The 23856-nt window shown below is 38.7% G+C and overlaps 1 pseudogene; it reads right to left on the bottom strand.

Annotated features, from left to right (window-relative positions):
• Positions 1-22724, bottom strand: part of LOC135703041 (3',5'-cyclic-AMP phosphodiesterase-like) — a 46844-nt pseudogene extending 24120 nt beyond the window's left edge.
• Between the last annotated feature and the right edge of the window lie 1132 nt (positions 22725-23856).

Raw genomic sequence — 23856 nt, 5'->3', positions numbered from 1 at the left:
CTGAGTAGAGGCTTTATAATAGTGCACACGAATCACTTTTCTCGACTAGTTATAAAAGAACAGAGTAAAAGCTGTAAAACTGCACACGTCTAAAAATAAACCTAGTTGACTGTGAAAATGCTTCCGAAGTTGCTCTAACACAGTTTATAAGCTGAGTACAGGTGGTTTAGTTGTTGAAAAAGCACTTTTGATGTTTATGTTATTCAGCAAGAGTGGTTGGTTGTTTAGAAGCCATCAAATGAGTAATATATTCACTTTGTTAGCTTTGTTTTGCAGCTACAAGTTGAAAGTTGATTAGTGTGTGTATAGAAGTGACATTAGCGTTTATTGGTTTATGCTATTCAGTGCGACTGACAAATTGAATAATGGTTGTGAAAAAGTTGAGTAAACGCTCTCCAAAACTATTTTGCTAGCTTTTGCTTGTAGCTGTATCTGCAGCTTCTTTTCAGCTACTTTACAGCACAACGCTGGAAAAGTTGGCTTACAAAGCTGAAAATGTTAGTTGGGTTTGATCCCAAAAAATGGGGCGAATTATATTTTGAACAATGACGAGTCATAATAACCTTCATGGAAAAGAATCATTATATTTTAATTTATAGTTAGTTAGGATAGATAGGATAGTTCAGTTTTACCCTAGTTACCTCAAAGTTATTTGTCTATTCTACTCATTCACTTTCACATTCAATGCACTTTGACGCCGCCATACGGTAGAGTTGGTACTACTAAATACTAGCCATAGCCAATTTGTGCCTAATTTAACATTATCGTTGTTTTTCATATTATTATCGGATTGATGTTGGCTTTTAATTCGCAGACAGTGGTGCTAGATATGGTGAATCGTCAAAAGTTGATAGTTGAATTATTAGTTGACCGAGTTCATATATTCGATGAAAACAATTAAATATTACAGTGTTGTAATAGTTTTAAACATATTTTTTTTTTTCAAAGCCTGTGTTGCTTTACTTGATTATGTTATGTTAAATTAGAAGATGTATACGTTGTATCCGAGGCCCGCGGACACAACGTATATTTTTTATAAGTCAGGTAACACAGTAGCACTATTTCAACATACCGTGATAACCCTTTAATGTGAACGGCACTTCATGCATATTAACGACGCTCATTTTTAAATTGCAGTTCTAGTAACTCTATCAGCATCAAAAATGCATGTTTGTGGCAGCCTTATTTGCTCTGTTGTTTTGATTCTGTGTTCCATTTTGCTTTCCTCCATTCCTGCATGACGTTTCAGCTTTTGCACGGCGTGCAAATTAGCGATGAATCCGTCTAAATAAAAACTGTTGAGATTAAAAACGGTCAGATTACCAGGGGTTCACGGTACACTGGTTTCTTCTTACACATTGATTGCAACGAGGTCAACTGCATTGCATTGCTTATTAATTTTGAATGTTTGATCGGTGATTATGGACAGCAAAAACAAATCGCTGATTACAGTTGTCCGCTGGTCATCAAGGAATGCGGTTCAATTGATAAATTGAATATTTACATTTAATTACCTACATACCACTCACTAAACATGTCATGCTGGCTAGCCCCTCAAGATATCTATTTATAATTCATGGCTTGATGCATGCCACGATGATTGCCAGTATACAATAATTACGCATTTGCCACTCCATATATCGTCACCGGTCGGCAATGATTAATTGGCAAAGGGAGGTGCCAACTACTGGATAATTGTTAGGGTAGAATCTCATGTAGCAAAGCTAGGTGCGCTATTTATCAACGGGTAGTAATCATCTGAATTGCTGAGTGCTCTACCAACAGGAAAATCACGTCTCACTGTTGGAAACTGAGCCTTGTTCCAAAACGGTTCACTTTCTACTGTCCATCACATTTGAAGTAAGTGTACCCCGGCGTCATCTGTAGGCTATTAACGATTTTTTTTCGCTACTTTATGACGCTCTGTAGCATGTTTGCGTTCCAAATTCGTTCCGAAAACGAGGTTTCCGGAATATTTCAATCAAATTTCGTATATTTTTAGACCTGTTCAAGGCCATTTCGCTACACCTGAGGCGTATAATGTACAAGCGGGTGTCGATTGGCAGTGTGTCTCATGAAAATATATACCAGCCCAGCTCGTTCGGTTGGAGGCGATCCTCCCACGCAACTGCCTTCTTGCAGTGAAAAATCGAAAAGGAGCGAAAAAAGACGATGATTTAATATATATTTGCCAGATTAAATTTAAATAGCTTAACGAAACATAAGACGGAGAGAGGGATCAGCTCTTTGGTTGACCGGGATTATAGTAACGTCGAACGTTAGGTTAATTGATTCGATTCGAAGTCAATTCCACACGATTCCACACGATTACTGTTCTTTCGTGTACGGTGGGGAATTATTTCGTTGTACTGCACTTTGTTTCGGAATATCCCAAATAAATCGGTTTTTGGACAGCCCTGTAGATATTTTTTAGATAAGGCGATATTCAACTCAGGAGAAAATAGTTGGATGCATAAATGTTGCATGTAGCTGTTTTTCTTCATTGGATTTGATGCATACTACGGAAATAAGTCACATATGATGTTATGATGTAACACCCAATAGAAGACTAGAAGCGCATTTATCTACACAAAACGAAAATCAATTATTTAATTCATGTGTTTCACTTATACATTTTTGCCAAAGCATCAGCCTTATACATTCCATAAGACAAACCACATATGTCCTATTAGAATGCATTAAAGGTATGTGTGACCGCTTATACATTTCATTTGACACATGATCTTTATTAACTTTTTGCAAGGCGTCTGCTTATTAGTTGACTTATACAATTTATGAATAATCAGCAATGGAAATTTGCCAAAAGGTATAAGGAGATTTCTATCTGTCTATGCTAATTTGAAGTACTTTTGTCAACGGGCAATCCATTTTATTCGGATATGTTATTCTTCATTTATTATTTCCTTTATTTAACGTCGGTCTCTGTTCCGCAATCTAGTGCCAATCACCGACGGACATCGATTTCCATCCATTGATGGCAATCGAATGTGCAGGAAGGCAGCTTCCACACCTGCGTAGGATATCACACCCATTCCAACACATATGGGGCCGGGACCAACGGCTTTACTTCCCTTCCGAAGGAAGACGTGACCAGAGGTTTTTATGCCTCAGAAAAATCCCACCAACCTCGGCTGGGATTGAACCCCGACCCATTGGGGTAAGAAAGCATTCACGCTTACCACTACACCACCAGCGCCGGCGATTGCTTCATTTGACATCTCTAAATAGCGGCGGCTATTTTTTTATACTTTTCCATTTTGAATTATAATAAAAAAAATCCTTCCATAAAACATTACCGACCTTTCAATGTCAGAGACAATCGAGCAGTGCATATATTTAATGCATTGACAGTATTGCTAGAAACCACCCAGGCATATTTTGACAAGGCAGTTTTGAATCTGCTCGTCTCTTATACTTGACCCTCTCTAGTTCAATTCACTTCGCATTAAAAAAAAACAATTATTGTTTTGTTCTACACGCAGGCAAAAGAACGTAAGAATTCCATAAGAAACACTTATGCATTTTAGCCATAATAAATGAGTGTGAAGTTCATTGATTTGCCTTATGAAAAATAATGTTGACAACAAAATAATAAATCGGAGCAGACTGGAACCGGAAAATGAACGTTGAGGTTAGGGGCCCGTGTGTTCACCACTCGTCTTTCAACGCTTGGGAAAATGAAATGGTTAAAGGCGAATAAGAGCTACATCATGTTACCCGAAAATCATTCATAAGTCACGCTTATGAAATTTATATATGTTTTTCATAAGTTGAGCCTCATGGATTTCTTAGGTCTATTTGCCTCAGTGTAGATAATTGTGTGTGTCACCAAGCAATTGGAGCGGTCACCAGGCGAGGAACTGCAATGGCCCTGACAGATCTGATCTATGCAGGAAATGCGGGGAGAAAGGTCATATTGCAAGAGGCTGCACGAAGCAACCGATGGGTATGCTATGCAAAAATGAAGACGGAAACGATCATACGACGGGAGGCTTCAAATGCGTAGCATACAAAAAAGCGATGGCAGGCCAACAGTAATGGAGGTAACCCAAAAAAACCTCAATCACTGCGACACTGTTCAGCAACTGTTGGACAAAAGAAACAAAGTGTGACGTTGCAATTATTGCGGAACCGTATTGAGTCCCTCCCGATAACGGTAACTGGGTCGCGGATAGAGCTGGGATGGCGGCTATACAATATTCAAGAAGTACGGAGGACGAGAACTTGTGACCGGAAGTGGAAGACGAAGGCTTTCGACAAGGATCTTTTCGTTGAGGCACTCCGTGTGGACAGGAGCCCCGTGGTTCTGAACGAGAACGAGCTGACAGAAATGTTAGTGAGAGCATGTGACACAACCATACCGAGGAAACTGGAGCCAAATAACAGACGGTGTCCAGTTTACTGGTGGAACGAGGCACTTAGCACCCTCCGCGCTAGTTGTCTCAGAGCCAGAAGACGTGTTCAGAGAGCAAGAGCTGAAGCAGACAGGGAGGAACGAAGAGGAGTTTATGGAGCGGCCAGGGCCGCAGTTAAACGAGTAATAAAGCAGAGCAAGTTAAACTATTTAAGGAGCTGTGCCGAGACCCTGGGGTGACGCATACCGAGTCGTGATGGCGAAGATCAAAAGTCCAATGATGCCCGCTGAAATGTACCCAGAGAAGCAGAAAGTCATCGTGGAAGGACTTTTCCCAAAGCACAACCCAACGACCTGGCCAACTACACCGTACGTAGAAGGAGAGGGAGATAACATTGAAGTCACCAACGAGGAACTCGTAGCAGTGGCGAAAGGATTAAAGGTGAAGAAAGCTCCCGGTCCGGATGGAATCCTCAACGTAGCGTTGAAATTGGCGATCCAGGCGTCCCCGGACATATTCAGGATGGTGCTGTAGAAATGCCTGGACGAGGGTCACTTCTCTGACAGGTGGAAGATACAGAAACTAGTGTTGCTGCCGAAACCAGGAAAACCACCGGGGGATCCAGCAACGTATAGGCCTATATGTCTGCTGGATACACTTGGAAAACTCTTGGAGAGGATCATCCTAAACAGGCTGACGAATTGCATGGAGAGTGAACACGGATTGTCGGAGAGGTAGTTCGGATTTCGGAAGGCGAGATCGACGGTGGGTGCAATTCGCACAGTGGTCGAGAGAGCCGAGAAGGCGTCTAAACAGAAGTGGAGAGGAGATCGATAATGCGCCGTGATAACGATCGACGTCAAAAATGCATTCAACAGCGCCAGCTGGGAGGCCATCGCCGGAGCGTTGCATAGCTTAACTACCTGTGCAGGATCCTGAGGAGTTATTTTCAGAACCGGGTTCTGGTATACGAGACAGACATGAGACAGAGATCGATTAAAATCACCGCGGGAGTTCCACAAGGCTCCATCCTTGGTCCAACGCTCTGGAACGGGATGTACAACGGCGTGCTAACGCTGAAGCTGCCCAAAAGAGTTGAGATCGTTGGCTTTGTGGACGACGTCGTCTTGACGGTAACAGCCGGGACGCTGGAAGAGGTGGAAGTGTTATCAACCGAAGCAATCGACATGATTGGTAACTGGATGCAAGGAGCGAAGCTGCAGATAGCCTACCACAAAAAGGAAGTGTTATTGGTCAGTAACTGTAAAGCGTTACAGCAGGAAAAAATCACCGTCGGGGAGCACACCAGAACACCAGCACCAACAGAACAACAACAAGCTAATTTATGGCGGTTGCTTTAAAGCAAAGAAAAATAAATTGGATTTATAACTGATTTTCACCAAAGCGTAATAAAACTGCTTGAATACAATATTGCTCTTAAAGAGGCTATGAGAACCTTTTGTAGAGTATGGGGCTTTCTGATAAAAGGTTTTAAGACAGCTTTATTGTGATTCTCAAACATGCTTTATAAACCTTATCAAGAGTGGTCCACTAAGCTGGAAGACGATCTTATAGCGGTTATCAAGAGGTTGTGCTGGAGCTATTAATTTTATTGACGGTTTTATAAAATTGATCTCAATAACCACTAATAGAGTGCAATAAAACAAGAAATGCTACTCGGGCATAGCCTCGAAGCGTGTGTTGAAATACCTGAAAGTGATGATCGATGACCGGCTAAACTTCAACAGCCACGTTGAATATACCTGTGAGAAGGCTTCGAAGGCCATCAACGCGATAGCCAGAATCATGCCGAACAACGCTGGTCCCAGCAGTAGCAAGAGGCGTCTTCTGGCCAGTGTGTCGTCGTCGATAGTGAGGTATGGAGGTCCAGCCTGGATACTTATTAGCTTAAGCTAATTAGATTAATCATTACATCAGACTCGACCCAGTTTAATATTATGAATTCAAAATCAACAATCCAATTGACAAAATTGAAAGCAGCATTGGTGTTTCGTTGTAAAATGAAGTTCAAATTCTGAACCGTTAATCCATCCAAAATAAGATCAGCATATACATACTGGAATTGGATATAATGTCAGCCTAAATGCCCCTAATTTGGGCCCATAAATAAATTCAGCAATCGACTAAATTTTCAATAGCGACCAAAAATATCCATTAGTACCGTCCCAATGACGCGTTCATCTAGATAAAATTGATAAATAGCAGATTTTTAACGATGGGACCTATCTTAGATCCATAAGCCAACATTAGAGCCATTTCCCCTATGTCACAATTGTTTGTTTGTTTTTTCATTATCAGTGCATTAAACAAGAGTTTAGTTTAAACATTAGAGACTTGTATTTAGGAAGTTCAAGCAACAAACCACTCTAAAATAACGGAAGAACTGACTCTGATAGGTACACTACCTCTACTATAATTGCAATGGAAACAAAATTTTGAAGAAATATTTTTAGTATTATGCAATTTTACCGGACTTGGCGTTTTAATTCGTGCTATAAGAAAACATAACATTCAAATTCCTTCCAGTACCTCCAGCATAGGAACACCCTCGACTATAGGTTCGTTTACGCTGCGATGACTTCAATTGTTTTTAATGAGTGCCTGAAATTTAACGTGTCCCAAAATTATCCTCGCGCAGAGTCATGCCGGGGACCTCCCTTAGCTCAGTCGGTAAAGGCGCAGTTATTAAGCAATACCATGCTGAAGGCGACTGGGCTCGATTCCAGGACTGGTCTAGGAATTTCTCGAGTTGCAAAAATTTCCCCTAGGTATAGAGTATGATTGTACCTGCTACAATAATGCAAAAATGGTACAGGCTTAGAAAGCTATTAATTAACAACTGTGGAAATGCTAAAAAAACTAAGTTGAGGGCCGGTAGGGACGCAATAAAGTCAACGAAGAAGAAGAAGAGTCATGCTGGACAGGTCAACGGTACTCGTAAGCCTCTTTCATTTCCATTATATTAGCTTTTGGGTACAGAATGTGCTTTACGCTTGCCCGGGTTTCACGCAGGTCCTAATGGATGGTAAGAAGCTAAATTGCCATTATTTTCGCGTTGTGTTTTCCTGGCATTTTGTTCCATTTTCATCTCGCACGTGTCCGGTCCGGCGGTACCTTCTCATTCTGTACTGCCATCTAACATTTTAAGTCAAAGTTAGTTGCTTCCTCTTTTCAATACTGGTCCCGACATTAATGTTTATTTCGTCCAATGCAAATGACTTGGTGCTTGCAGCTTCTTGTGCGACAAGGGAAATAATCTCGTACCGTGGTGAGTACGATCTGCCTTAGCAAAAATGTCCTTAATGAAGTGATTATAAAAGCCCCGAAGCAAAGCGTGCTGGTCCACTTCAATGTTGCGGTTGATAAACCGATGCCTACCGGCTACAACAGAGTTTATTTTCAATGCATCCAGCGCACAGAATAAAGTGGACAGGTTGGTGGTTTCAATTACAGCTGAGAACGCACTTCAAAAGTTTTCCACAAACACTCACTGAAACGGGATAATGAATGATGTTTGTTGAATATGAGACTGGGAACTGACAAAAAACAGTTTTAAAGTGTCTGAGAGTGTTCTTATTGTTGAAACGCCTTCATAAAAGGTAAACGCTAACAAACGAATCAGAAGTGCGATGATACATCAGAAGAAAAGAAAGAAGAAAAACTGCTGTTTTTGGGAAGATTGTGGAATGTACAACAAAGAATGAATTGTGATACTTATCTACTTTTTTCTGGTTTATTACTGCGCTCAGCTTAGTGTTAACATCTCCAGTTGGCAAATGAGAGTTTTAAAGCTTATCATACCTTGTTATGATTGTGTGACAAGCACAATGATAATCTATTCCCAGGGAAGTGAAAAAAATTCCAGACCGAAAAGTTTCACGACTGCACGGAAAACAAATTACTCTTACATCCGATGTAAGGTTGAATTTATTCTTTCGTACGTATAAGCATTTTTTGCATTCAATAAGATGTGTTTGCTTGTAGGGGAAGTGCACCAGTTTTGGCAAGTAATAGATGCTTTAATATCTCTGGTTTAATTTACACAAAATTGAGGAATTACACAGCTAAAACAAAGTAGTGTAAATTTCCGTTACTATGATGCACATAAATGGAGCGTCATATATCATACAAGTTTAGATTGTAGATCGTGTAAATTTATGAGACATGTCATGCAATATTCCATATATTGTATGCAACTGTCCACTTTTGTTTGTAACATTTCTTGCAAGCTGCTAGTTTACGTGAAAAGGAAGTTTACATGTATGAATGTTTGCATGCATGGATGTTTACATCGCCAGTAAAATTCAGAATTTTTTTTGTGTGTAGAACGAAATCGCACATTGTCATAATGTCGCTAATAAAGCTTTAAAAACACATTTTTACATACACATATACCTATTTGATAACTTTCTAATTCCTCGAATGTTGTTCTACCGTTTGTGTTGTTTGAGAGAGACGACGGTAGAGCATGAGAATACGAATACAAATAGACTGTCGTGCACGACAACGAAGCGAGTGTAGTAAAAAAACGTCAACCGTTTCAACCCCTCCCGAAAAAAAAAATGACAGTGAAATTTACAGTGGAAACAATGCTCTAACATTAATATTTACTGTCGACAATAAAAATGATTGTTATAATGTTGTACTCTTCCGAAAACGGCAAAACTGCTACCTAGCTGTACAATGAATGTACATAATAAAATGTTGTTACAATGATTTTTATCGTATTTTTCATTTATTTTATTGTTAACATGATTCGATCATGAACAATAATGAACAACTCTATTACAATAAAAATTGTTGTTACATTAAATATTGGTGTGTTTTCATTGTGAGTTACTTCACGAACAATAAAAATAAATCTGATTGAAGCATGCAGACTATGAGAGGGTCAGCAACACTGCCAATGTAATCAAGATAGGCGCTGCTCGTATGGCTCTGGCTTTGACAGTTCGTTTGGCTCAAAACCAGCCAGTCCGCGTCCGCTCATCTCTTATCCTAGACCCTCTCTAAAGCTGGGTTAAGATGGTTCAATTCAGCGTTCAACTCACTTGAACTGCGAAATGAACGTCCAGAAATCTGACCGATATCGGACTTGCTCTATTCGTTGTCAAGTCAATTGAACGCCTACGACCAGATCGGTTTGAGTTGAATTCAACTCACCTGCCTCATCTAAATCCCGCTTAATGCAGACCTTTTCCGTGCAGTCAATAATCATACAATATAATAATAAAAATTTCCACCACTTGAAGATGTCAGGAAGGAACTCTCAGGTGGAAGCATATTTCATGGGCGATTCTCTCAAGTAGAATGCATTAACTTATCAACGACGCTCAACCACCAAGGAGACGTTACCTAGAGAGATCGAGTGCAAGGGAGTTGGCCTCCATTTCTCACAAGTTCCGGATCGAATCTCAATCCATAACCAGTAAAAAAAGGACTCACCCGTAACAGACATACCACCCTCTTCCCTTCCCGGGGCGATGTTTTATTTTTTCGATTTATTTTTAAAGTCGATAAAGTAGATCTGTCAAGCCAACACATACACTCTTAAGTACACTGTTATTTTTTTTAATCAATAAATTCGCCAACCAACAGTAAAATAACAATAATATATAATGTTATTGAAAAAAAAATATATGGGAAAATCACGAAAATTTCATTGTTAAGATATTTAACAACCCCCCTTTTTTATTGTAAATTTTCCATTTTCCATGAAATTTACTGTTTTGTACAACATAAATCAAGGTAAATTTATTTTTCGTCTTATTGTTACATTGTTTTTTTAGTGTATTTTTGTTGTTATTTTTTTCGGGCTGGGAAGTAGAGAAAATTTCCATCCCAAAAGATTTCGTCAATCCGGGAACATGATGACAGCTTCAGTGTAATGTCAATGTACCAAAACAATCTTGGTTCTCTGCTTCTGTCAAATCGAATGAATAAAAGTGTAATTTTTTTCGATAATTCAAAGCATTTTTTTAAGATTTCATTTCATTTTCTTTGTTAAATTAGATTGTTATTAAATACTGCTGAAGTACAAATAAATAAATAAACAAATAAATGGGTACGTGAAACTATTCTGATCTGCCAAGATGATCGAGGGCTAGATATCCTCGTCCGGACCGGACCGGAATGAACACACCGACTCCGGCTTGATAATACTTTACAGACTACACAGCAAAAAAATAATTTTGATATCACGTCAAAGTGGATGCACTACAATCATGTCGAAAATATGGTGTAATATTACTTGCTAAAAAGAACAAAATTATCATTAATACAATGCATGAACTGACATTACGCTGCTTTTACTACATTTGTTTATTTATGTGGTCATAAAAATTACATGAAATTTTCGACATGATTGTAGTGCATCCACTTTGATGTGATATCAAAATTATTTTTTTGCTGTGTAGCTTATCGGAGGTCCCCAGTAAATATTATGTATGATGATTTTACTACTTACAATGTAACTTTCCAGGGAAGAGACCGTTTAGTTTAAAACCTCGGATATTTCTCAACCTATATAAACCAGCGTAAGCACTTTATTTTACGTGAAATGTTTGTTTGCGTCGCATCCTTTATGTCAAAAATGGATTCCGTCACGTGTAAAATTAGGTATTTCTAAGTGTGAGGTTAAATATTGATTGTATGTTTTGTTGTTGGAGGAATTTATTGACCTTATTTTGTTGCGAATCAAATTAATCGAAATTAAGCACACCACGAAATGATTATCCTGTACCGGAACCTGGACTCGAACTCGAGGTGACCGCATTGGCAAACCACTACCAACTTAGCTACGCTAACACTTTGAACTAACGTAAATAAATCTACACACTTAGAAATAACAAATTTTGCACCCGACGGAATCCATATTTGACATAAATGATGAGACGTAAACAAACATGGCATGTAATATTAAAGTCTCCGAGACTGAAAAGTTCGTTGCTCAACGAAAAGTACGTTTGATTGAGCTATATTTCGCGTCTGTTATGACTCAAATTTATGTCAAAATTTATGCTCGAATATGTCACTCTCAGAGCACCTAAATTTATATGAACTATTCTAAGTGTGTACCGTATGCGTGATAATGTTTGCACCATCGTACAAATAAGGTTCCCGTTTCACCTGTGCATACAATGCCTTGGTTTTCTTTGCATGCACGTAACCTATTCGCCTTGACACCAGTCCGGAAGTGACGTTTCTTCACACACATTTTGACAGTTCCTTATGGGGTTTTACGTTGGAGTGAGAGAATAAGAAAAAGTCCGCCATGTTTCACACATAGACTGACAGTTACATATGAGATTTCTCCATAGGAGTAAAGAGTTACAGAGCTCTCGTCAACGCCAATAGCTCATACCGTAGTAGGCTGTGTATAAAAGAAAATGATTTTCTTAGTTTGACAGTTGCACCATGACGAAGTGGCAGCATATACGTGATTTTTCCCACGCGCAAATGTAGCAAAAAGACATTTCAATCGCCGTGGGAGTGTTCCGGTGTACCGTCAAAAGGGTTTTAGACCGAGAAAAGAAAGGACAACTATCCGCGAAGGTGGCCATAGGTCATCCGAGGTCAGCTCGGGTTCCGAGGGTTATCGCTCGGAATCCAGTGCGTTCAATAAGGTAAATGGCAAAGGAATACGGGATCAGTGACTTTACGGCACGGAAGATCGTAAAGGAAGATTGCGGGGCGAAGTCGAGGGCACGAAAAAAACTCACATGATTACCAACCGCATCCGGGAGCTACGAGTTGAATGATGCAAGAAAATCTTGAACTTCCTTAAGCGAAAAAAATGCGGTAATCCTGTTCACCGGAACCGCACTCAGAAGTGGTTGCAGGAAAATCTTCCGTTCTGGGTTAAGGATATGTGGCCGCCATACAGCCCCGATCTTAATCCACTGGATTACTCAATATGGCGCGTCATGAAGGCCAAGGCCTGTTCTAAACGCCACCAGAGTACAGCAAGCCTCAGACAAACATTGACCCGTACCTGGAGAGAAATAGATCCAGACTACATTATTAGAACCTGCCGTGCATTCCGGAAGCGTGTGGAGGCCGTAATTGCAGCAAGTGGAAACTCGATCGATGATTAACATAGTTTAAGACTCTGAGAAACATCCCCTCTTTGAATAAATAAAAAAAACTCGAAAACGAAATTGTTGAGAATTTTTTTAATTTTGACATTGCTCAATTGTGCAAACATTATCACGCATACGGTTTATGAGCTTCTGCAACAAGATCACTGATTAGAGGCTTTGTAATAAAGCACATGAATTACTTTTCACGACTAGTTAATTTAGCTTTGTTAAGGAGCGGAGTAAAAGCTGTAAAACTGCACAAGTCTAAAAATAAACCTGAAATAATGCTTCCAAAGTAGCGCTAATACGGTTTATTAGTACAGGTTGTTCAGTTGTTGAAAAAGCACTTTTGATGTTTATGTTATTCAGGTAGAGTGATTGTTTGTGTAGAAGCCATCAAATAAGTAATATAGGGTATACGTCCCTAACCTCGGTCTAATATGCAGCCATAGATTACGTTTTTAATCATAACTCATCAATTAATTTACCTGCAAACGATATTCTACTGCTAAATGGTATGCTTAGATATGCTTATCATGTCGTTTGCTATCAGGAACCGCAAAAAGTTGAAAAACTTACTTTTTTTAAGACAAAAACTCACCAGGGAAATGTATGTAATATCGGTCTATTGTCCCCAAATTGGGTCTATTTATGGATGCAACTTCGTCCTATCCTGTTTGATTCTCAAAAAAACGCTCTTGGTAACGTTTTCTTATGTATTTTTTTTTTATCACTATCACTGTTAACTTAATACTCTTCATTCCTCAAAACATTTCTTAGAGAAAATTTTACGAAAACTACATTAAATCACTCAAGTTAAAAATTAAAAATTAAAAATTTCGCTTATCGTCTTTCGACCGCAGAATATCTAAATCAAAACATTGTGATGTTCATTATACAGATTTGGCAGAAAAAATCTCCCTTCCTGTTCGTTCCTTATCATCCAAATGCAAACCACATTGTTGACGTTACTCTTATTGCTATATGCTGTCAAATGAATTTCATGGGCCAAAGTTAGGAACATAGAAAAGAAATGTGTCCCTAAAGTTGGGTCCATGATTTACTTGTGAAAACGTTGTTAAACAATTAAAATAAACATAAAATATTCAAACAGTAACTGTGAGTTTTACGTCTAGTGTGTATTATCAGGTAATTCCATTCAATAAATGCCATAATCAGGCCATTTGATGATCGTCAGTGCAACCTTCCCATCTTAACCTTAGAAGTCATGGCGGCTAAAAACTCCGAACAGAGTGATATTCTCAACCAGTTTTATTACTTACGAGAGCTGAAAATGTATTGAAATGTTGTGATATAAATTGATTTGTGTGTGGTACACATTTATCAATCATCAGTGATCAATATTTTCCTTATTTTTTGTGTAATATTCCTTAATTAATTATTTATTTGCGTGATAGGCCGAATGAAAGGACTAGACCCACATTACATACCGTAACCCTATTCATTTTATTAGCTTCGTTTTGCAGCTACAAGTAACATTAGCGTTTATTGGCTACTGTTATTCAGTGCGACTGACAAATTGAATGATGGATGTGAAAAAATGAGTAAACGCTCTGCTTGTAGCTGTATCTGCAGCTGTTTTCAGCTACTTTACAGCATAACGCTGTAGAAGTTGGCATACAAAGCTGAAAAAGTTAGTTGGGTTGGATGTACCACGAATATTTTTTTAACGCGTACATTTTTTTTTTCCTCGATTTGTTTTCCGTCGATCTTGTGTTCCGTGCTGAGCACCAATGCTACCAGCAGCTCCCACACCTGGACCCTACCTATCGACCCATCAACCGGAATGAACCGGAGACCACCCTTCAGAAGGAAAGCGTGATCAGAACATCCCGGCGGCGCCGACTGGGATTGAACCCAGGTCTGCTGGGGTGAAAGGCAATCGCGCTTGCCACTACACCACCGGCGCCGCTGACGTGTACATTTTTATTCTACTTAATAAAACATAATAACAGCCATCGTAAGAAGACATAGTGCTAAATGTTCTGAAAGTTCTAGATACGTCCTGATCTGTGTTTGCCAATTACAAATTTTCAACTAAATTCCACTAAATTGGTTATGATGGGAATGAGAGATACAGTTAGAGATAAAGTCATAAGTATAAATCTAAATCAAATTGAATCAAAACAGTTACCAAAACAACAGAGCAAATAACTAACTGAATCACCGGTAATGAAAGTGACAGCTGGCCCCCGCTGCTGGCTGTCAAATACATAAATTAATCTAGCCAAATTGGGCGAATCCAATCCGCCCGGCATACGGTATGGTACAGAGCAACCGATCGAACGGCCGGATTGAATGTACTGCGTATGGAAAATTGTATTGTTTGAATAATTTATCAATTAGCTCAACTGCCTCAGTCAATCTCTCGTGAATACTATGTTACGTATATATTTTTATATGTACCTCTATCGAGCAATATCGACTGATGTAGACTGTGAAGTTCTCTTGCTCACCACGGTGGAGGCGAACAGATGGTCATTCGCTGCTCGACGACGACAATGAGGGTTTGTATATATTGAGTAATCGCGAGCACTGCTGTTTAGTAACATGTGCCGCACCGTTACACATTTTGCTCATCCATCCACTCCCTATTCTATAATATCTACACATTAAGGAGAATCTAGTATAGCGCAATCTAGCGCGTCAGGGTGGAATAAAGAACCTCTATTCCATATATCGACCACAGTTTTATTTCCCATCAGAGCCGCAATATAAAAAGCATGCAAGTACCGATCAATGTGAAGACCTATAGTGCGAATGTAGGTATACTTAGTAGGAAAATAAAGCAGAACTGAAGTACAAACACACGCAACAGGGTTTGGTCATTTGCCGATACTAAACGATGACTGCATTTGGAGAGTGGCCATTGCTTCCCTGCCGATTCTATTTTCTTTTTTTTTTCTTTTTTTTAGAGTAAGAAAAATCGGAGCAATAAAAAATGTGCACATTCTGCATGTTCCGGCCAAATAGCGAAAAAATAAACAAATTTTAGATTATACCTCTCAGAATTCCATTAAACTTTGCATAAGTATTCGCTAGGGGAAATGAACCAAGGTTGTGCTGGAATTCAGCCAGTTTGACTAAAGCTTAATTTTTCAAAATGGCTTATTCGATATTTTTCAATAAATCGATAAAATATAATAATAAATCAAAAGTTCAAAAAATTTACTAAAAGTTTATGTTCTATGATTTTGGTCAATTTGGAAGTGCTCATTATGTCCATTTCTGAAAAGCTAGCATTTTTTCAGTGAACAATTATGCAAAGTTTCATAGAATTCAGTGAGGAAAAAATAAAATCGATTCGGCAGTTGGCGTGGAAGTGCTAGAATTTATTTTTACCCCGAATTTCTAAAAGAATTATTCAAACAGAGAAATGTTTTCATCTTTATTAAATTATGCAAATAATAATATGTTCCAGGTTTTCGGGGAACTGGCGTTCGGTAAAATGGCATTCGGCCAAATTTTCCATAGTAGTTTTTTTGCCCTCCCTAGCTCGAAACCTCCCAAGTAACATTGCAAGTTTTATAGTGGTTTAAAGTCTAAATCATGGTCTACAGAACCCTCATAAAACGAAAATTGATGCTTGGGCTGGCTACGCCCTTGTCCCAGGCCACTATTGTTGAAGATCGTTTCAGATAGAATAAAACTCAGGCCTAACGATACGGAAAAAGTAATAAGTAGGGGAAATGGATGTAATGTCGGCCTAAATGCCCCTAATTTGGGCCCATACATAAATTCAAGCAATCGACTAAATTTTCAATAGCGACCAACATCCATTAGTAACATCCCAATGACGCGTTCATCTAGATAAAATTGACAAATAGCAGATTTTTAGCGATGGGCCCAATCTTAGATCCATAGGCCATTTCCCCTATATTAAAATTGGACGTATGCTTGATCCGGAAATGAAAAACATTGTTAACTGCTTTCGGGGGCGTATTTTTTTAAATTGATTTTTACCGGGGCATGATATATCGTTGGTACTAGCGTAGTGTGATGTAAATGGCACGGTTCCTTTAGAGCAACCGTTTTTGCTTACTGAGCAAAAGATCATGGGTTAGCGACCAAGCCTGAATTGATTTAAACCGGGCCTCTCTTGTAAAAAACCATTACTGATATAATTCGGGCTGAACGGTACGAACAAAAATTTGTTTAAATAATATATGGTTCATGAGTTGATGGGTCTATAGGTTGGGTCCAGGTGTGGGAGCTCCCTCACTGACGTCGGTATCATTGATGCTCAGCACGGAAAACAAGATCGACGGAAAATAAATCAAGGAAAAAAACGTGTTTGCTTACTGAGCAGAAGACCGTAGGTTCAATCCCATGCTCCTTCGCGTTATATGATCGTTAGGACATCAATTCAGCTAATCGTTTAAAAAAAACGAACCATGCTGCAACCCCAACTCTCTTGCCCAGTCCCTCGTAGAAGTGTAGAGGTGTTCTCGGCTTCCATCAAAGCGAGTGTGAATACCCATTCCTTTCTTGACCTGTGTTCGGGCGTAGCCGGCGCTGGTATTGTCTAGTTTGAGATCACCAGTTTTTACACATTGAGGATGATTGCTAGTTCCAAGCATCGTCTATTGGTTCTTTGTGTAATTTCAGATGATCTGGCAACAGCAAAGTGGGGCTATTTACGGATGTCACTTCACGGTGAAAACTTGTCACTTGTTGTCACGGTGAAGTGATTCCTGTTTGATTTGTACGACAATCACGGCTCTTATTCTGAGTATCACTTCCTTATTATCGTGTAGTGACACCCGTAATACGGTCCAGTAGCAACCGTGGGTGGTCAATCATGCTCATGCTCATGCTTGTGTAGTAAACTCTTTTGATCGAATTTCCATCTGATGCGACCATCTCCGAGTTGCATGAAACTTTGCGATCAATCATTAACAGTTGAGCTAAAGTTCGGCAGTATTGAATCTCACAAAAATATCAAAATAGCGTATCCCATATTTTTCAACAAATCAAAACGAAAACGTCACTTCCAATCTGAAAAAAAGTTGTAGGAAAAAATATATCATTTTCTAGTAAAATTATCTCGGTAAAGAATTTCAAGTAATTAAAAAAAAACAAACAGTGTTTCAAACTTAAATAACAAAAAATTACCATCTTCAATATTTTTACAATATTTTTCATTAAAAGCATGTAAAAAATTATGGCAACTGTGAACATTTCAAGATCGACAACAATTGATGAACAATTTTTTAAACTTTTCGTTAAAACATTTTTTGTGAAATTTTGCTTCGCATAAAAAATTATAATCAAAAAGCTCAAAAATTTAACCAAAGTTTTAAAACTGAAACTTCAAACATGAACATTCCCACAGAAGATATCAAGCTTTTTAATGAAAAATATCCAAAAAATATTGAAGATGGTCATTTATTGTAATTTTAGTTTTAAACACGACTATTTTTAACTCAATTGCATGAAACGTTTTACTGTGTATATTTTTCCTGAAAAAGCAATTATTTTTCATACAACTTTGTTTCAGGAGACATTTTGATTGGAAGTGACGTTTTCGAGTTGTAGTTCGTAAAAAAATATCGAATAAGCCATTTTGAACTTTTTTCGAGATTCAAATCCCGAGCAGGAACAAATATCTCGATACCTTAAATTGGTATGGATGAGCCTGACATAAAAGGTAAAATACCAAAAAAAAATGTCAACAAAATATTCCCACAATACCCTCCTAATACCAAATTATGATAATGCAATACCAAAGCAATACCATACAGCATACAGGTATTCTTTTGGTATCCATATATCAATTTTTGTTATTTACAAAGTATTTTGCATGCAATTTTTTGGTATTATGCTTTGGTATTTTACCTCATACGTCATGCTGGTCGATACCAAATTTTGGTATCAGGTCAGAATTAGTTATTTTCTCCTGCTCGGGATTGGCCGAATTTTAGCTCAAATGTAAATGATGGACCATAGCAAACAATTGTGCAAAGTTTCAGGCTAATCGGAAAAGGTCGAGTCTGAAATATATGTTTTTTTGCTATTTTGCCTGGAAATGCTCAAAGCTAATTCCACAATATTATCATAGAGGTAACTCTAAGACCACTGGGTCCCGAAGAAAATCATTATTATTTTTGGCTCACTCAGTACCAGAACAAAGGTCCCAAGCAGTCCCAAGCTATTTCACTCACCCCTGCATGTTCTGCATGAATCCACACACCCCTGATGTTATCTGTCAAACTTTCATAGCGAATCAAAACAAACATAGTGTAGTAATAGAATTTCAACTAGAATAGGGTACGTTAATCGTTTGCTTGGGACCAATAGGCTACTAAAGTGGTGAGCCAATTTAAAATCGTTAGTTTCGTATTGATTGTTGATATTATGGTGAAAGTGACCTGGTGAGTAAATTAAAAAATCAAACATATTTTTCTCTGAGACACCACTTCATATTGCTAAAAACTCGTTTACCTCGATTTACGTCAATGTTTACCTTTTATTATTTCGCAGACAAACGTGATGTCGCAGACAAACGTGATGTCGCAGACAAACCATTTTTGACATTTTTATTTTCTCACTAGGTCACTGTCACCTTAAGTCCAAAGTCTACAGTCTATACAAATTTAAAACAAAATATGGATGATTGCCTACGTGGGCGGGGCGGTCTAAAACCACTCCAAAACGGTCTACGGAGTTAATAGCTGTTTTGGAGAATTTCGAAGAATTTCTGCAAAACGACGGAGCACGATGAGAGTTGAAAGGATGTAGAAACAAGAAATGCATAATGACTTTAAGTAGATTGATTCGCTAGCGTGAGATTTTTAGAGCATCTGGGTTGCTGATGAAGGAAAATAATTTAATCGTAATCGCAGAAGGGAATATTTTAGGTCTGAATCGAAGGCTCTGAACCATTTTTAACTTTACTTAACTTAACTAACCCTACTATCCGATCGTGGTTATTTCTGACATACAAGAAGTTAGAATTTGACAACCGTGGCTGAATTCTGCTCGAAAACCGATCGCAATTTTCGAACATGGAAAATAATTTGCGCAATGACACTTTTAACTCCGAGTTAAATTTAACACGGCAATTGGTTCAAATTTAACACGGCAATTGGTTCAAAGCCCAAGGATGTCTACAAATTGCCAGGTTAAATTTAACTCGTGATTAAAAGTGACAGATGGAAAGCTATTGATTAAAACCTATCCGAGCATGATTATTTTTGACAGTCGATTTTAACAACCGCGGCTGAGTTCTGCTCAAAACCGGTCGATCGATAGCACAGGGTTGAAAATCTGTGGAAAATAACTTTCAAAATGTCACATAAGTTAAATTTAACTCGGAAGTCGGGTCACAGCCTAAAAATATAAAGTAATATGTACAATTCAGGCCCAATTCTCCCCTAGAATGGATGAATACTTCCCGGTTGAAAACCAATGCTTGTGCGAAAAATAATCAACCAAAATGTTCACTTTCCATTAAAGCAACTTTTTTTATCGCCTCGTAATACACCACAAAAAAAATAATTTTAATATCACATCAAAGTGGATGCACTTCAATCAACAATCAATACGAAACTAACGATTTTAAATTGGCTCACTACTTGACTAGCCTATTGGTCCCAAGCAAACGATTAACGTATCCCATTCTAGTAGAAATTCTAGTACTACACAATGTTTTTTTGATCCGTTATGAAAGTTTGACAGATAAAATGAGGGGTTAGTGGATTTTTCCATGTTTCGAGGGGTGATTCGATTAGCTGACCGAAGAGAGTACCAGAGCTGAGCCAAAAAGTTGAGCACGTTTCTTCGGGACCTTCTAGTCTTAGAGTTACCTCTATGCTTCAATCATGTCGAAAATATGGTGTAATATTACTTGCCAAAGAGGACAAAATTATCATTAATACAGTGCATGAACTGACATTACGCTGCTTTTACTGAATTTGTTTATTTTGGTGGCCACAAAAATTACATGAGATTTTCGACATGATTGAAGCATAGAGGTAACTCTAAGACTAGAAGGTCCCGAAGAAACGTGCCCAACTTTTTGGCTCAGCTCTGGTACTCTCTTCGGTCCCAAGCTAATCGATTCACCCCTCGAAACATAGGAAAATCCTCTAGCCCCTCATTTTATCTGTCAAACTTTCATAGCAAATCAAAACAAACATTGTGAAGTACTAGAATTTCGACTAGAATGGGGTACGTTAATCGTTTGCTTGGGACCAATAGGCTAATCAAGTAGTGAGCCAATTTAAAATCGTTAGTTTCGTATTGATTGTTGATTGAAGTGCATCCTCTTGGATTTTGCTGTGTAGTTAATATTGGATGAAACGATTAGAAGGTGCCAGAAATAACTTTAAAATTTGATTCGTCGTACAATGCTCTCTTCAGAATGTCTCTGGAGGACCCCCACCAGCTTGGGGGCTCTGACTTTGGCCCACCTTAGTCCTACTATAAACATGGCCCATAATAAATTATTTCAACATTGAATTCATTTAAGATATGTTCAGAAAAAGGGTTAAGTTGAACTGGTGATTTTCATCCCATTATCGTCAAATCAACCCCTCGGTCATCCATTTCAAACGAAACATCTTATCGAAATGTGTCCCTTACAGTTTATGTTGCAACCGGTCGAAACCATTGAGACGATGGGAAAGGTTCGATTCATTTATTATTAAATCTGGTACAAATCGAATCAACAACTGATCCAAAAATAAACACCATTAGATAGATAGGGAGCACCGGACACCTTATTTCAATTATTAATAAAGCATCCTCAGGTATGTTTTTTTTCTGTTTGCGAGCAACAGTAGCAATAAGTGATCATTTTCTGACAGTCACTGTTCAACAAGAATCCACACACTCGTTTTGGCTCGTGCTTGATCGTATATGATGAAGTAATCAATCGTAGCGGACGACAACGACGACGACGATGGCATCGGCAGTGGCGGCGGCGGGCATCTGTGTACTCGTTCAAGTTCAAATCAATCGAAGCACTGTGGGGCACCGATATTGATGCACTACTGATGCTCATCTTCAGGGGACACACATGGCGGCTGTGGTAGCAGCAGAGGATGTAATAGCGTTTAAATTTAATGGGAAATAAATAAGTGTGAAATATAGATCGCGTATCATATATCGAGTGAATTGGTTGTGTGTGTACAGTGGTGTGCTTCCGATAGGTTAAGGTTGATCTTTTTTTTTGCTTTGCATTCTCATAGGTGATTTAATTTTCTTTACTGGATAGCTGCCATGCATCGTTGCCTATTTGTATTCGTTCTGGTGCGTTTTACGCTAATCTTGACACTGAGTGCACTCACTAGAACCTTACTTAGCCTTTTCATAAACTATAACTTGTTGTGACGAGGAAAAGCAATCTACTCAAAAACACACATACACTTCCATGTATTTTTTTTCTAATTCACTGCACAGCATAAGAGGACCTTTCTCTCCACTTCACCGTAATTGATCCAATTTCTTTGCCGCTCGTGCTCGTTTGATGACAATACAGTTTCACCGATTTACGTCACTAATTAGACTGGCACTGACAATTCTACTGCCGAAGAGATAGAATCTGCTAGCATTTCGTTAATCATACTTTTGATTTGTACTATTCCATCGCATATATGAATCAATCCAGTGGTGTAATCAAAAATTCTGCTCTTTGTGGCACTGGGAATCCAACCAAATCGATATCAGCACTTTCCACACACAGAGAGAGGAGAAAAAGCTCCCCCCTTTTACACCGTCGAATTCGCGGCACGGAATACTAATCGCATCCTTCTCCTTTGTTACCACTCTGATAACTGAGAGCGAACGGGCATCGAAATGTTACTTGAAAGATGGAAACACACTCTTTTTACACTCCTGGCCTGGCCTGGCCTGTTTTGCTACCACAATTGATGCTCGCTCCGATCTGGTCTGGTTGCTTGCTTCATCCCTAGGTGAACGATGTGCCCACACATACACGATCTGATTATTATTAGAACATACTTTTCCTCCTACCGAAACCTGTTTTCTTCTGCCATACATGTACACTTCGAATATGCTACGAACCGAAGATTTTCTCCAAGTTACAAATAAATTCCAACCCTAACCAGTCGTCGTACCCGTAACGCGGAATACACAAGATAAATTCCCTTTTGAATTCGTCACATTAATCACCAATATCCAAATGCTTCAATGAACCATCGACTACGTACGAATAGCCAACCGACACACTTGCCCGGAGACGACGACACCACTTGCTCGCTCGATGATCGTTTAGCTTGTGCGGAAAATTATCACCAAAAATTTTCACTTTCCATAAAAGCGACTTTCCTATCGCCTCGTAATACCTCCAATGTTTTCTTCCCGTTTCTCAATCTCTCTCGGTCTATAAAATATCCTATAACTCTAACTTCCACCGAAAGGCTCTCATCACGTTCTCTCTCGTAAACAAACAGAGACACACCACGGACACACGCTGAGCTGTGCTAGTTTGATAAAGCCAAAACTGAGAGTTTTTCCCCATAGGAGGTAGATTCCACTTAATGCTCAATGCAGACCACCAACGATCATCTCAGATGGAAAGCGATGGGTGGTCGGGTTGGAAAAGCGGCTACATAGGTACATACAGACCGAGCAAACAGGCTTCAGTGACAAACATATGTCACGGTCGCGCGGTCGGTCACTCGCTCACAGAAGAACGGCCAAATTGTATTTCGATTACTCTCTGTTTCTCTTGTCAAAATCCGGTAAAATTTTCACTCCCACTCTCTATCCCTCTCGCGTTTTTCTTGTTTGATATCCTCACGACTGGCAGTCTGCTGTACTTATAGGAATCAACAACAGAAAAGTTTACAACATGATTAGCAGAGAGCGAAAGCACGGTAGGTATCATCTGTTGGCTTCACGCGGGCCAGGAGGTTAACGATGGGGTGGTCCCATACTTTCATGTGCTTCTAAAGGAAGCGCAAGGTTGTTCATGAAAATATTCACAGATGAAAGTCAAGCTATAGACTCCCGTAAAAAAAATCCAATTTTCATTGTCATTGTAACCATGATATGTATCGTCAAAAAGTTGTACATTTTTGACGATTACTATAAAATTACAACGAAATGCGTGGTTCACAACAATGAAAATCATGGTATTTAATAAACTTACAGTAAAAAAGGGGGTTGTAAAGCATTTTAACTTTTAAAAAACTCATCCCATTAATTTTTGTTGTTTGAGCATTGTATTGGTAAAAAACGAATTTAGTTTTTTTTGTGTCGAACAACAATTGAACAACAAATTTAAATGTACTAGAAACTAAACAGTAAAAATTAGTGTAATTTCGTTGTTTTATTATAATTATTCTTTTTTCAGGCTTAATACCCCGGACAGACTATGGCTTATATCA

Source organism: Ochlerotatus camptorhynchus, unplaced genomic scaffold (genome assembly GCF_037179485.1).
Source record: "Ochlerotatus camptorhynchus isolate MF236.1 unplaced genomic scaffold, CSIRO-AGI_Acam_v1.1 ptg000019l, whole genome shotgun sequence".
Classification (NCBI taxonomy): Eukaryota; Metazoa; Arthropoda; class Insecta; order Diptera; family Culicidae; genus Ochlerotatus; species Ochlerotatus camptorhynchus.
Note: the sequence above shows the minus strand (reverse complement) of the source record. Positions and strands in the feature narration are given on the sequence as shown.